Below are 15,034 nucleotides of genomic sequence, written 5' to 3'. Positions count from 1 at the left end.
GGCCTGCCTGCCCGGAGGGGTCCGGAGCCCTGACAGCAGAGCCCAGCCTCGGCGTCTGGCCTCCGAGATCGTCCCCTCCCCCGTCCCCCGCCCCAATCTCAGGGCGAGCCCACCCTTCCCTCTCTCTGGAGGCTTGGCCCGCAGCTCTGCCAACTGTCACAGCTTTCTTTCAGACGGCTAACTTCCCGGGTGCATGGGCCCTGTGCTGGTTCGCGGGGAGGGATGGCGCTTCGGGGCCTCACTCTGGTGGGAGGCAGGTGCAGAAGTGCCCTGGGTGCCCTCCAACTGCTTTGCTGGAGTAGGGGGTCTCCAGGCAACGCCCCTCCCCCAGCTCCTGGCCCAGGAGGGCAAGTTTGAGAGGGGGCAGTCCTTTCCATTTTATTAAAGTGTGTGTATAATTCCCAGGAATGGGGCTCAGCAGTCCCACAGTGATTTCCGTACAAGGTCAAGGGTTTCTTGCCCACGCCTACCTCCTGGTGGCCTGGGGATCACTTAGGTCCCAGCAGTCCACTTATCTGGCCTCTCCTGAAAATGGTGCAGCTGCAGGTTAAGCCAGATCAGATTGAGGGATGATTTTAGGGGCAGTGCCTGTGAACCCAGCTCCATGTGGAAGATGTGGGGGCCACGAAGGCAAAGTGAACCAGATTCCACCCCTGAAGAGCCAGCTGGGGGAGAGGACGTGTGCCTTCAACCCAATCCAACCCAACCAAGCTGTGTGCTGGGATAGGCCGTGGGAACAGTCCCTCGGCACTGATGGGGGGGCACTAATGGCCCTGGTTGGGTCCTCCCCCCACCAACCACTTTTACTGTTTCTTGCAGTGAGCACTGCCTCACCTCTGGACACACACTGCTTCCCCAGCAGCTCAGATCCCAGCGAGGACAAACAGCCGTTCCCTCGCTCCTCCTACCAGAACTGCTTTTTAAACTCTATCCAGTGGCTCCAGCCACCGCATGGACCTGGGGGCACATATACTGGGCAGAGAATGTCAGGACCAGCCCAGGTCATCTGCATGGTTGCCAGCAAAGTTCAGAGAATCCCACAGTAGACCGTGTCTGTCATGGGTGCAGGCACAGGAAATCATCACATGGCAGGCCTGGTGTTTCCATAGGCTTCTAGAAGGGCAGATGTTGGCTGGCGCCAAACGGGCATCGCACCTGCGGCCAGAGCTCCCAGGGCAGAAGACATGCGGAAGCCAGAAGATGCACGCCTGGACTCCACGGTCAAGCCTAGCAGCAGAGCCCTGAGCCACGGTGGTCTGTGAGGGTTTGACCTGGTGAGGTCGTTGGGAAAACCCAGCGCCCACCCCCCCCCCCCCCACCAGGTGGTTGACGGGCAGAGTGCAGAGCTTGGACCAAAGGGAAAGAGGACGAGCCCGTCAGGAAGCCCTGGGTCGGCACGCAGCTGTGGCCAGCCTGAGGGACACTGCAGGGGCTTCTGGCTCAGCCTGGGGACCAGGCAGGACTCAGGGAGGGGCTGCGTGTCTCCTGCTCAAGGCCCTTCCTTCACTTCTCACTGGCTCATCCTCGTTCATGCTTAAAAGGGCAGTGGGACCATGTCAAGAACTGGTTGCTCAGGTGGGGTCCCAGCTCTGCCCTCCCGGCCATCTGATGGCACCAAGTGACCTCACAACTCCGCAGCCCCAAGGTGCAGACAGAGCAGGACTGTGCCCATGCCGCACCTGGCACCACATCAGCACCGACGACACGCCAGCTCCCAGCTCCTGCCATGTCCCTTCAGAGAGCAAGCCCGCCCACCTGAGCCCCCAGCCTGGCCCCCTGTGCCTCCTGTCCCTGCACAGACTTGCCGTGTCACGTGTCCCCAGGCTGGTCCTGGTGGCAGAAGGGATGAAGCAAGCAAGCTCTTACCCGCAAATGTTCTCTGTGAGCCTCTGAATCATCATTCTTGAAACTTTGTCTTGGAATTTGCTCTGTTGGCCCCCAGTTGAGTGTGTCCAGCAGGGAGGCTCAGGCCGGGATTGGGGGGGGGCGGGTGGTCTGAGGAACGTCACTTCCCTGGGAATGTTCCTGAGTTCAGCTGGCTCACACATGGATCAGATTTGGGCCCAACATCCTCTGCCAGGGAAAATAGAAACCATGAAAAAAATGAGAAAGGAATAGAGAGAAGCTTTTCCTCAGCCACAGTGAGTCACCAACAGGAACATGAGCAAAAAGCCTCGTGGGGAGCTGGGCAGGGTGGGGCAGGGAGTTGGGGGCCCTCGGCCCCCAAGTGTCTGGCCAGGTGGAGAGGAGGGGGTGAGTGCCTCCCATGCCAGGCCAGTACCCTCTAACCCTGCTCAGTGGGCAGGGCTGGGACCCCACTTAACTCTAAGACTCACACCCAGGAAGTCCCTAAACCCGGGCCCAGGTTCCACCTGGAGGGCAGGGAGGCAGCACAAGGCCTGCAGTGGCTGCCACTCACCCTTCCAGGGTCCAGTGCCCCTGCTCCTGGGCAGGGCATTCATATCTGTGTCCGGGGGCTCTTGTGAGCTAGTCTGGGGGTCTGCTGGGCACCCTGGCTTCTGAACCTCCATGTCCAGCTTCCTACGAGAGGCCCTGGCCTTCCCCCTCACTCCCAGGGAGGGTCTGCCCAAGGGGCCACAGCAGGACTGGGCTCGACAGGGAAGAGGGTGACATCTCCCTGGAGGGGGCCTACCCTCGCTGCCTCCGGAGAGAGAAAGGAGAGCTCTTAGGGATCCTGTGGGCTGGAGGGGGGGGGTCCATGGAGCTCCCCTGCAGCCACGTGAGGGTGAGGCTGGGCATGGCCAGGCTGGGGTCGGTCCTGTGTGGCCCTGGGAGCCGAAGTGTACTGCTGAAGGCTACTGAGAACCATGCCTCAAGGGCTGCCAGCCAGGGTAGGTTCTCTGGAGAGACAGCCCGAGGGGTGCCCCAGCCAGGGTCAGGAACAGGGGCCCTCAGGGAAGCAGTGAGGCCCACCTGGGAGGAGTGGGTGGGTGGGGCAGACACCCTGCAGGCTGCAGTGGAGGGGGGGGAGACGTGTGGGCAGAGCTGTCCCCTGTGGGGGATGCCACGGCCACTTTGCCCCATTCAGTAGTGCCCTGTCCCCCCAGCAGCGTGCGGTGTGAGCCACAAGCTCCCACATTGGAGGAGGCGAGGAGGTGGAGAAGAACAGGAAAGAAAGAATGGAACCCTCTTTCCCATCTGGTGAGGTCAGCCCCACAGGGGTGGGGAGGGAAATGGAAGCTTTGATCTGGGTCCGAAGGGATTGGCCTGGGACAGGAGGGAGAGGAGATTTCCTAGGAGTCAGTCTTAGGCCTGTGACCTTGAACACTTGGGTTGACTAGTCTGCACGAGGAGGGTGGCTCCAGGACCACCAGGGCCCCTTCCCCCAACAGGAAGGGAGTCCCATTAGGTACGGTCCCCAAGTAGCAGGGTTAGCATCTGTGTTTGCAGCTCGGACAGCTAGGGCCTTGAGGCAGGGCTGGCCTGGGCCTTGAGAAGCATGAGGGTCAGTCCCATCCTGGGGTGCCCCGGGTGACCTTGGCTCAGTCCCCCCCCACACATACCTCAGGGTTCCTTCTTTCCAAATGTGGGTCATCCACATAAGCACTAATTTTGCACATCTAGGTAATGGGGGGGCATGGTGTGGGGGTCAGGGGACCTGGGGGGACAGGAAGGAGGCCCTCTACTGGCCCTTCTGGGGAAGAGCCAACCTCTGGGCCAAAAGACAACCTCAGGCCAGGCAGCCACCCCAGCAGGGGACTGCCTCCCCCATTTTGCTGCGGCTGGAAAGTGTACCATCTCATTGCCCTCCAACCCCCAGTCTCCAGACCACAGCTGTCACCCCCCTGGTGCCAGCACCCTCACTTTTGGGTCCCCAGGCCTCTGTGGCATGGGTCACTGACTGTGGCTCACTGGTTCCCTAAACAGGCCCTTATGGAGCACTCAGCCTCAGTGTGGCCCAGAGAGCCATGGGGTAGCCTTTCTCTGAGACAGTCTGGAGGGAAGGGCAAGTCAGTGACCGAACCCCCAGAGGACAGAGGGCAGAGGAGGGCAGTGACCTGCCGGGAAGTAGCGTCCTGCTCTGTGGAAGAAAAGGCGGGTCGGGGGGAAGACTCTAACCCCACCCTGGGACTCCCCCACCAGTCACCCACGACTCAGGTGCTGGCGTGTGGACAGCAGATGGGGCAGCGGTTTATGCTCTCTCTATGTGGGCTCTGGGGCCTCTGGCACGAGGCTATGGGGCCAGGGCGGCCCTGGCTCCTCTGCTGAGGCCCAAGTGTCACCAATAGACACCTAGTGACCCAGCCTGGGCAGAGGTGGGAAATTCACCACCAGCAGCACCAGCGTGCCCAGGGTGTAGATGGGGCAGCACAGAACACAGGGGCCAGGGCAAGCAGGAGGGCTGAGCCTGGGAGGCTCCTGGGTCCTCTGAGGAAGCAGCTCAGATATGGAAGGCTGGGCCTCGGGGGGAACAGAGCCAGAGTTCAGATATGGCCGAGTGGGGCCTTCTGAGGGGCCTTCCTCCATGGCCCCGTTGGCCAGCCTACCTCAGATGGCAGGAAGGCTGGGCTCTGGACGGCAGGCCGGGGCATCAGTCTCCAGCTCCTCTCTGTCTCCTAGAGCCCTGGGTCTGTCTCCAGGGACTGAGGGAGGAGGACCCAGGCCCACCAGGTCCTTCCGCTCCTCTCTCTCTGGAGAGGCCCCCAGAAGTGCCCCCTTGTCTGCAGTCTGGATGTCACCAGGGGGGCTAGGCTGGTTGGACCCGCAAGAAGGGTGGTTTCCAGAGCCATGGGGCCTGGGGTCTCGCAGACGGAGCCTAGCCATCCACACAACTGGAAGAACAATCTCCTGGGTTTCTGACAACTTGAAAACCACATGTGATTTTCCACCGTCCGGTGTCCCTGCCCAGTTTGCTGGGCCAGCACTGCTGAGTGAGCAGAGTTCACCCGGATTCCTTCCACTCACCGCAGGGCCCAGCCCCTGGGGAAACGGGGGTCACCACAGCCGCGGGGGCGCTGCTGGCCAGCTGGGGGCAGGCTTCCAGTGCCCTGAGTCTCTTCCACACTGGGAGGACAGCGTGTAGCCAAACAGGGTCACAACTGGCCAGTGTCGTTCCCAGGGGAACAGGGGTTGTTCAGTTCCAAACTCCTTTTTTAAAATATTTATTTATGTTTGAGACAGAGAGTGTGAGCGGGGGAGGGGTATAGAGAGGGTGGGGGACAGAGGATCCGAAGCAGGCTCCAGGCTTTGTGCTGAGAGCGGACAGCCCGACACAAGACTCGAACTCACGAGCCACAAGATTATGACCTGAGCTGAAGTCTGACGCTTAACCGACTGAGCCACCCAGGAGCCTCCAAATGAACTCCTAATGGACTGAAGATATAGATGTCACAGTATTCAAGGAAAACACAGGAATCTGTGTTTATATCCCTCTTGGGAGAAACCTCTCAGGAAAAACAGTAGAAGGAAATCTCAAGAATGTCGGCTGGATAGAAGTTTTAGCTTTCTGTTCGAAACATACTGAAAATTAAATCAAAAGACAGAACGCTGGGGAAGGACCTACATCCCCAGACAGCATTTTAGGGGCCCATTGTGACCCCAGAGGTGCTCTCTGAGCCTCAGTTTCTCTGTTCTGGACAATGGGGTGATGACGGTATGGCTGCCTCATGACAAGGGCACACGGACTCCCGCAGGTGACTCTAGAAAGCTCTGCCCGAAAAACAGTGTCTTTGATAAAACAAAGCTGTTAAAGAAAATTATTTACATTTTAAACCAGTTTGACTTTGTCTCCACTTTTTAAAGTCAGCGATGAGACACAATCAGGCACTTCACTAAAGTAGAAACGTAAGTGGCCAGTGAATAGACACAAAAATGTTGACCTCATGAAAAATCATGAAAATGCCGACTAAAATGTGCTCACTGCTGTCTTTCCCATTATAAAATTCTCATTGACTTAACACCTCCTAGGAAGACTCGGGGCGCTGTCACTCAGAATCCTGTGGCTGCAAAGAGCAGAAAGCCATGGTGACTGCTAGCCATGTGTCACTGGTGGGGCCGGGGGTGCCCAGGGAGCTGGTCAGATGTCCTCTGGTCAGACGTGCCTGCATCTGGATCAGTGTGCCGAGAAAAGCAGACGGTGCTCCCCCAAGCAGGTGGACCCCTGTCTCTGCTTGAGCCGAGATGGAATCTTCTCCTGCCTGTCCTGGTACATCATCTCCCCAGCTTCTCAGGCCTTCGGGTGTGGACCGAACTGCAGTCCCCACTTCCTGGGCCTCCAGCTGTCAGACGGCAATATTCTCAGCCTCCATAACTCCATGTGCCAAACCTGAGTGATAGATCCGTCTTTCTATGTATATTATATGTCTACACAGGTATATTTTACCTATCTATCTACCCATATATTTATACATACACACAAATGTATCCTATGGGTTCTGTTTCCCTGGAGAACCCTGGCTGATGCACCCTCTACAGCAGCTGAGCCCTGACAGGCCACCCCAGAGACACCTGTGTCATCACCTTTCACTGTCCCCCCAGGCCCCTCCACACCCCAGAACTTGAGCTCACTAGGTGTCCCAGAAAGGCCTGGGACCCCGTGACCGGACTCTAACCTACCCCTTGTTCCAATGAGACACAACCAGAGGGTCAGCCGTGTGCACACCACACATGACTGCACCTGTCCACCTGTGCAAGGGCAGGGTTGGGCAGGCCCCCAGATTGTCTTCTCAGGAAATTGGATGCCGGCCTCACAAATGAGCGTGTGCCCCTGCATCCCGCCCAGAACGTTTCCTGCCCTGACATGCGCTGTGGCTGCGAAAGAAGTGTCCTGTGGCCCTGAAGTTGACAGGCCTGACAGGCCCAGCCTGTCCACAGGGACTTCAGGGAGCAAGGTATTGCATTAGCCCCTGAGACACCCTCCCCTGACCCCACAGTCTAATTCAATATGTCCCTGATTTTAGTAGGAGAAAATGCTACCAGCATGGGGCATGTTCTATCCTGGGGATGTATTTGCTGTTCCTTCTATTTGCACACCTTTTCCTCAAACATCACTACTTTTACAAAGACCCCTGCTCACTGCGGCTTCCCCCACTGCCCTGCGTAGAGCTTCAGCCCCCTACATCTGCCGAAACAACCCACCTGACGACCCCCCCCCCCACTTCATGTCTGATGTATGGACCCATTGGGCTATCCCGACAGCATTGATGGCTCTGACTGAGTGGTCTTCCTGTGCTGATGCCCTTTGCCCTGTAACTTTGTAGGACACTCACAGGCTTGGCCACATGGCTATTTTGCCCAGTGGCACAGGGACAGACCCGGTTCAAGGAGAGGCTTGAAGAAGTACTTGCAATGTCCCCCGCCCCCTCCCCCCAACCTCCCAGAACTGTGGGGGCCCACCTGGGCCAGCTGGCTAGAGGACAGGCCACTGGACCAAGCTAAGCCCCTATGAGGCCAGCACCCTGCCAGGGGTACCATGAGGGCAACCAGGGGACCACCAAGCCGGGCTCAGACAGGAGTGTGAGCTAATACATGTGATTGTTTCTATCTGCTGAGCTGGGTGGTTGGTCGCTGGGCGAGAGCTGACACTTACCTCGTGTGTTTATTTTCTGTCCCCGACTATCTGTCCCCGACCAGCAATGCTGGCTTCACAAGGCCAGGGTTTGGAGCTGTGACATTTATTTCTGCATCTTCCTGTTTAGAGGAACGCCTGGCACATGAGGCCATGAGTGAATATCTGCTAAAGGTCTGAATACACCACAAACACCTTCACAGGATCCTGTGGGCCGGGCGGCAGAGTGCGCGGGAACCGTGTGAGAACGGCCGTGTGGCTGTGGCTGGTGCCCCCCACGAGCACTGGGGTCCAGAGAACCACCGTAGGTCCTGTCTGTGAGCGTCACGATGAAGAATAGCCAAGAGTCCCCTTCGTCTTCTGGAAGGGTAACAAACTCCGACTAATCATAACTGAACACTCTAATTAAAGTGACACCCACGTGCTGGAGCACTCTGATGGCTTAGGCCAACGTCCCGGAGAAGACAGTGCATCAGGCACTGACTGCATCATTTCTGGAAAAGATACAAAGTCTCCAAAATGTAAAATCTGCTTGAACAATAGGATTTAAGAGCTCCATAACATACCAAGTAAAACTTTAATAAAACAAAACAAAACAAAACAAAACCACTCAGTCTAATACTTAGGTTTGAATATTCTCAGGAAGCACAGAGGGCCCTTGTGTCCCAGTGGAGTGACACAGGGACGATTGATCAACCCTTTGTAACCTGCAACTTCCACTTATCCAAAACGGGCTTTTCCATCAAGACAGGGTCATATACGAGTGATGGAAAACCCAATGATGGCTAACATAAGATGAAGTTATTTTCCCACATACACAAATCAGAGGTAAGCAGTCCAGAGCTGGCATAGCAGCCTGACAACAATCAGAGATTCCAGCTCCTCTCCTCTCATTATTCCCCCATTCTCAACTTATGGCTTCCATATCTTGGTGCAAAATAGCTGCTTGAGATCCAACCATCATTACATCATCCCAGGCAGTAGAAAGGAAGAAAGAAATAGTAGAGCGCAACTTTTTCCTTTAAGAACATTTTCTACAAGCTCACACAAAGCTCCAAGTTGATTCCATTGACCTTGGCCTGAACTCAGTCACAGGCCGTAGCTACAAGGGAAGCTGAGAAGTGTAGTCTTTTTCCGATGGCCTTGTACTAGCGAAATTTCAGGAGTCCTATTACTGAACAAGAAGGAGATAATAGATGTTGAGGAATTAGTAACAGTCTTTGCTGCAGATGATATTCTGAGTCTGGAGAGATTACCAAACTCTTACGAAGGTATGAAAACAGTCTGGTGGAGGAAGATGTCAAAGCTGAAATCTGTGGGGCACCTGGGTGGCTCAGTCGGTTGAGTGTCCAACTTCGGCTCAGGTCATGCACGGTTCATGGGTTCAACCCCGCGTTGGGCTCTGTGCTGACAGCTCAGAGCCTGGAGCCTGCTTCGGATTCTGTATCTCCCTCTCTCTCTGCCCCTCACCTGCTTGTGCTCTGTCTCTCTCTCTCAAAAATAAGTAAATGCTTAAAAAAAAAAAGTTGAAATCCCAGGACAATATAAGAAACACACTATGGCATTAGCAATTTTGTAATCAGCTTGTGGTTAAGGTATTCATATTCTTGCCTGTGTGTCTACAGATCTGTGCCAAAGCCCAGCTAATGAAAACCAGAAGTGCAAACCAGCTCTGATGGAGGAGGGGGGCCCTCAGCAGGCGTGCACCCCAGTTCCACAGCTCCAGCTGTCTGAGGGGTTCCGGAATGCTCCCAGGGCCTCTGTGGCACCCTGAGTCCTGAGGGCTAACACCAGCACCTGCTCTGTCTCTAGCCCCTCCTGCAGCCAAGCTTCTCAGCCTCTTTTTCCTCCTTCCTCAGTCCCAGGCTGCTGCACCTAGGCCTGGCACTCTTACCAAACCCCAGGGACTGCCCAGGGCCATCACACTCCTTTTGGGAACTTCTTCTCCTGGACAGGATTGCCCTGTCCAGTCTGTTAGGGTCACCCAGACTTCTGGGCTGGCTCCTTCTGCCCCTCTCCCACTTCTGCACTGGGGCCTTTACAAAAATGTCCCCCACCCAGTCCACACCACGTAGGCCCAGGACTTCCTCCTCTCAAATCACCTACCCCCAGTCCTGTGCTGGAGTTCAGCTCCAGCAGGGTCAGGGGTTCCAGAAGGATGAACAGCATTGGGGAAAATAACAAATGGACACAGACAACAACAGTGTGTTAGACTGGCCGCTTTATTGTGGCAAATGTGGCATTATATTTGTTAGCAGTTTCCTTGTAGCATGCGTCATCTACATCTATGCTTCTCGGCATTACCTAATTCTAAAAACGTTCCTTTGTGTAATCACCCATTAAGAAACAATATAGTTATTTTCTTGTAAACGTTCCCTCCTACCCTTTTGCTTATTGATTAATTTCTTCATATTATTTTCATTATGTATCTACGTTTGTAACTGGTAGGTGGAGGTCTGAGAGAGGCCCACAGGAAGAGTCTGTAGAGGGGAGTGGAGGGGTAGGCCAGGGTTGGGGCCACGCCCTGTGGACAGCTGGTCACACAGGCCTGAGCACAGGGGCATGAATGAGGCTCTGTGGATTTGGGGGTGACTAATGGGGGAGGAGAAGGTCAGACGCACCCAGTGAGGGTGTGGAGAGAAGTAACCCTACCCCATCCAGGTTGATGTGGGGGTCAGATGTGATGCGGAGGTGGTCACTTGACCCTGTTCCCCCTTGAGATGTCACTTCCCGGAACGAGTGCTCTTGAGGGGGCAGGACTCCCAGTGCTAGTGCTGAGCTGGACATCAGGAGGTCCCGTCAACCTTGCTGCTGGGTCTGCAATTCTGCCAGCTTGGAGTCATCAGAAACGGGGGTGGGGATGGTGGTGTCTCAGAATGTCTGGTGCCCCTGCCCACCCGACCCCTGCCCCACCCCTGCACCCCAGCGGGCTCGGCATCCCCACTTGGCAAAGTTGCAACTCCTCACGGCCGCTGGCTGCGGATGTACTGAACACCCTTCTTATTTCCAAGTTCCTTATCATGCAAGTGGTGGGTGCTCATTGTAGAAAAATCAGAAAATACAAATAGGCAGATAGAGCAAAGTGAGTATGGTAGGTCTTACTGAATGTAACCCACTTCCCAGAGAGAACCAGTAACAGTTTGTTACATAACCATCCGGGCTTCTAGGAAGCACACAGCCTGGAGGTGTCCATGATGGAGACAGGCTTCTTGGGTCACATCTGTGAAATAATGGAAAATACGCATATGGGTGTCTGCCCCCACTTCCTGATACAGAGCTCCCAAAGCCGTTGTAATTTCCTAAGTGACGAGAGCACTGGGCACATGTTTTGTCCCAATATTCGGTCTCTGATCCCATCCCAGACACAGAGTTCCTAAATCTCTTGGAATTTCCTGGGTGAAGGGAATGTCTTTTGTTCTAAGAGGAGAGTGTGGTTGGCTTCAGGGGGGTGGTCACCAGAAAGATTCAGCCATGATTAGGAGCCTAGAGCATTCCGCCTCACTCCCATCCTCCAGGGAAGGGAGAGGGGCTGGTGGTTTGGTCAATGATGGACCCTGCCCCCGAGAGGAGACCCCCATAAAATCCCTGAAGTACAGGGTTCAGAGACCTTGCCATGGCACACTCCATCTCCCTGGGGCAGGAATCACCTGTGCCCCGCACCCTTCTGGATCTTGTCCTGTGTGACTCTTCATCTAGCTGCTCATTCCTATCCCTTAATATCCTCTGTAAAAAGCACTCTAGGAGGCAAACTGTTTTCCTGAGTCCTGTGAGCCGCTCTAACACATGATTGAATCAAGGAGGGCTTCCAGGGAACCCCGATTTGCAGCCAGTCAAAGGCACAGAAGCACCGGGACTGCAGGTTGGCAGAAGTGGAGCAGTGGCCGAGCCCTTGACCCACAGGATCTGCGCCAACTGCAGTCGGTGTCAGAACCGAACTGGACCTCAGGACAGCAGCTGGTGTCAGAGAACTGCTCAGTGTGGGTTCAGAAGTTGTGCGACAGTAAAGGAGACACAGGAGTGTTTTTCCAACACAACATCTCAACACTGCCATTCACTAGCTGTGCAAATGCAGGCAAGTTACTTGGCCTCTCTGTGTCTCTATTTCCTCCATAGCAAGATGGGAACATGAAGGTCATCCACTCACAGGAATGTCCTGGGCGTCGACGAGCTGACATGTGTAAAGAGCTTAGGATGTGGGCGCCTCCGTGTCTCAGTCGTTTGGACGTCTGATTCTTCATCTCAGCTCAGGTCATGATCTCATGATTTGTGAGATCGAGCCCCATGTTGGGCTCTGTGCAGACAGTGTGGATTGGGATTCTCTCTCTCTCTCTCTCCCCCTGTCTCTCTGCCCTTCCCCTGCTCATGTGCTCTCTCTCAAAATAAACTTAAAAAAAAAAAAAAGAGCTTAAGACAGTGCCTGGAAGAGACTGTATGTGCATATGCTTAAAAAACATTTTATTATTAAAATTTCAAACATATGCACCAGTGGAGAGTCGATGAGCTGAACTTCCTTCCATCACTGGCATCTAAGTCATCAGTTCATGGCGCCGTCTTGTTTCACAGTGTCCCACGCTTTCCTCTACCCCAGCATCATTTGAAGCAAATCCCAGACATCACGTGATTTCAGCAGGAAACATTTTATTGTGCATTTCTAAATGAAAGGGCTCCCTCTGCCTCTCTCTGTTCAATATCACCGGGGTCACTGTTGACCACAATTCTGTTAGCACTCAGAGCTAGGATCAGTCAGTGCGCACTTCCCCAGCTGCTTCCCGCATTCTGCTGTCTATGCTGGTTTATTTGAACTGGGATCCCGATAAGGCCCACATGCTGTGATTGATTGAACACGTCAGCTCTCACTGAGTCTGCACATCACCTGATGCAGAAGGGCGCTTCATCGCTGATGTGTACAAACCAGGAAACAGGCTGGTAAAGCCGCCCAAATACCTGGCAACAAAGCCAAGCACGAGCTTGAAGTGGGTGGAAGACAGAGGACATCTGGGGGAGGTGAGGGTAGGCCTAGCCCCACTCCCCACGGGAGCTGCTGGGTCAGGCCCGCAGCAAACCGTGACACCCCCGATTCTCGCCTCAGGTGAACTTGCTCAGCACCTGGCCTTCTCTCCGTGCCCTGGGGACAGGCTCCCCCCTCCACTGTGGAGGCCCCTCCCCGCCGCCGCACCCCCTAGCCGCTAGACAATCCAGCCAGACTGGCCAGCCCAGGGCTCTCCTTGAAGCCAGTACTCTGGAAACCCCCATCTTCATATCTTTGTTTTACTGCAATGATAACAGTAGTAAATGGGAAAATATCTAAATAAAGGACATTGGTTCTGTTAACCTCAGTGATACACACTGACAGTTATTGGGGCGCCTGGGTGGCTCAGTCGGTTGGGAATCCGACTTCGGCTCAGGTCATGATCTCGAGGTGGGTGGGTTTGAGCCCCATGTCAGGCTCTGTGCTGACAGCTCAGAGCCTGGAGCCTGCTCCGGATTCTGTGTCTGCCTTTCTCCCTGCCCCTCTCCAGCTCACGGTCTGTTATCTCTGTCTCTCAAAAATAAATAAATGTTAAAAACAACAACAACAACAACAAAAACCCCACTGATAGTTATTTCTTTTGCCAGGAACAGAGGGGTTTACTCAGGAGTAAAGGAGGATTACAACCCGGGACAAACAGGTTGTGGCTAAACCGGGGCAAGTGGGGGGAACAGGGGAGAAAAGGAGAAAGTTGGGAGGGGCTGTTCCAAGGAACAGTGTGTGGAGACTTCCAGTGGCCAGTGTGGTGGCTTCTTGCTGACGGAGCTGCTGGCAGGAGGTGGGGGCAGTGTCCACTGCAGGGGTAGTGGGAGCACGACCACGTGCAAGGTCACATCCAGGTAAGGTCAAGGTCAGCTCTTCCTGGCAGTCTGCAGTCGACCTCAGGCCACGAGCTCCCCCTGCCTGAACCTCCCCCCACCCCGCACCCCAGCGAGGTTTCCCGTTACTGACTTTCAGTCACATCCATTCAAGAATGTAGTAACGTCATATTCTGTCCTAATATAAATGGAATAGTCTGTAGTGGGAAGAGATGATTTGTTAACTTATGATGGAGTTTGGGTCAGCAAACACCCCTCTTCTCATAAGCCTTGGGACCCCCTAGTTCCCCACTATTGGCAACCAAGTGGAGCCAGGACTGGTTGGCCAGCTGAACCCAAAGAACTTCACTGAAGGACATGCCTCTTCTCTGTCATTCTTAGGCCACGTTCCCGTGGTGAGGGGAGTCAGGGGCTGTCCTCCTCCCTCTGGCCGTGTCTTTCTGCTCCAGATCCTGACCTTCCAGTCTCCCCACCTCTTTCTTATACCAAGCGTGTCTAGGTCCCCCCCACCCCCAAATTCACATGTTGGAACCCTGGTTTTAGGAGGTGGGCCTTGAGAGGTAATTAGGTCATGAGGGTACAGCCTCCTGGATGGGATCAGGGCCCTTGTGAAAGAGCTGCCGTGTGTGACCCCTTCCACCCTGTGAGACCACAGCAAGAAGTCCGCAACCCTCCGCAGCCTCCCGAACCGTGAGAAGTAAGTATCTGTTGTTTATAAGCCTCCAGTGCGTGGATTCACTATAGTTGTCCAAACGGGCTAAGATGCCATCCAATCAGCAACCCACCTCCTCCTGAAAAGGCAGTATGGTTCCTCAAAAATAAAGTGTCTTTATTATACAAACTTCCAGGCCCTTGGGAAGCCACAGCACCTAACACTAGCACATCTATTCCTATCAGAAACCAAATCCCGTAGCTCTGATAGATCTCTGCAGCTCAGCAAGGTTGATCACGGAGCCCCAGCAGCAGAGTCCAGAGCTGACCTAGGTCAGAGCTGTGGACTCAGGCAGCAGGGTAAATGGTGGCCATCCCCCCTCCACCCCCCCCTCCCCATTCACATCCACCTGGAACCTCAGAATGTGACCTTATTTGGAATAAGGGTCTTTGCAGATGTAATTAAGATAAGACATTTCGAGACAAGGTCATCCTGAGTTAGGGTGGGCTTTAAGTTCAATGACTGGGGCCTTTTTAAGAAAAGAGGAGAGGACTGTTGGGGTGGTGGGGAGCGGAGGGGGGGAGGGCAGGCAGCCACTGGAGGGACCAGCCACGGGCCCAGACCTGCCCGGACCCTCTCTGTGAGGCAGGAAGCACCCTCCCCTAGAGCCTGCAGGGGAAGCACGGCCGTGGACCTCAGAACTCTGGCCTCCGGAGCTGGGAGAGAAGAAATTTCTGGTGTTTGAAGCCACTCAGTTTGTTGTGGTTTATTACAGCAGTGCCAGGATGGAAAAACACAGGGTGCTATGAACTGAATTGTCTCCCTCGCCTCCCTCAAATTTCTATGTGGCAATCCAAACCGTCAACGTAGTATCTCCAATATTTGGAGATAACAGGGCTTTTAGGAGGTAATAATGTCAAATGGGGTCATGAGGGTAGGGTCCTGTTTTGATGGGATTAGTGGCAAAGGGCGAGGCAGAGAACTCTCTCTTACCGTCTCTCCATAGC

The sequence above is a fragment of the Panthera tigris genome, chromosome A2 (genome assembly GCF_018350195.1).
Source record: "Panthera tigris isolate Pti1 chromosome A2, P.tigris_Pti1_mat1.1, whole genome shotgun sequence".
Taxonomy (NCBI): Eukaryota; Metazoa; Chordata; class Mammalia; order Carnivora; family Felidae; genus Panthera; species Panthera tigris.
This window is presented reverse-complemented; position numbering follows the sequence as displayed.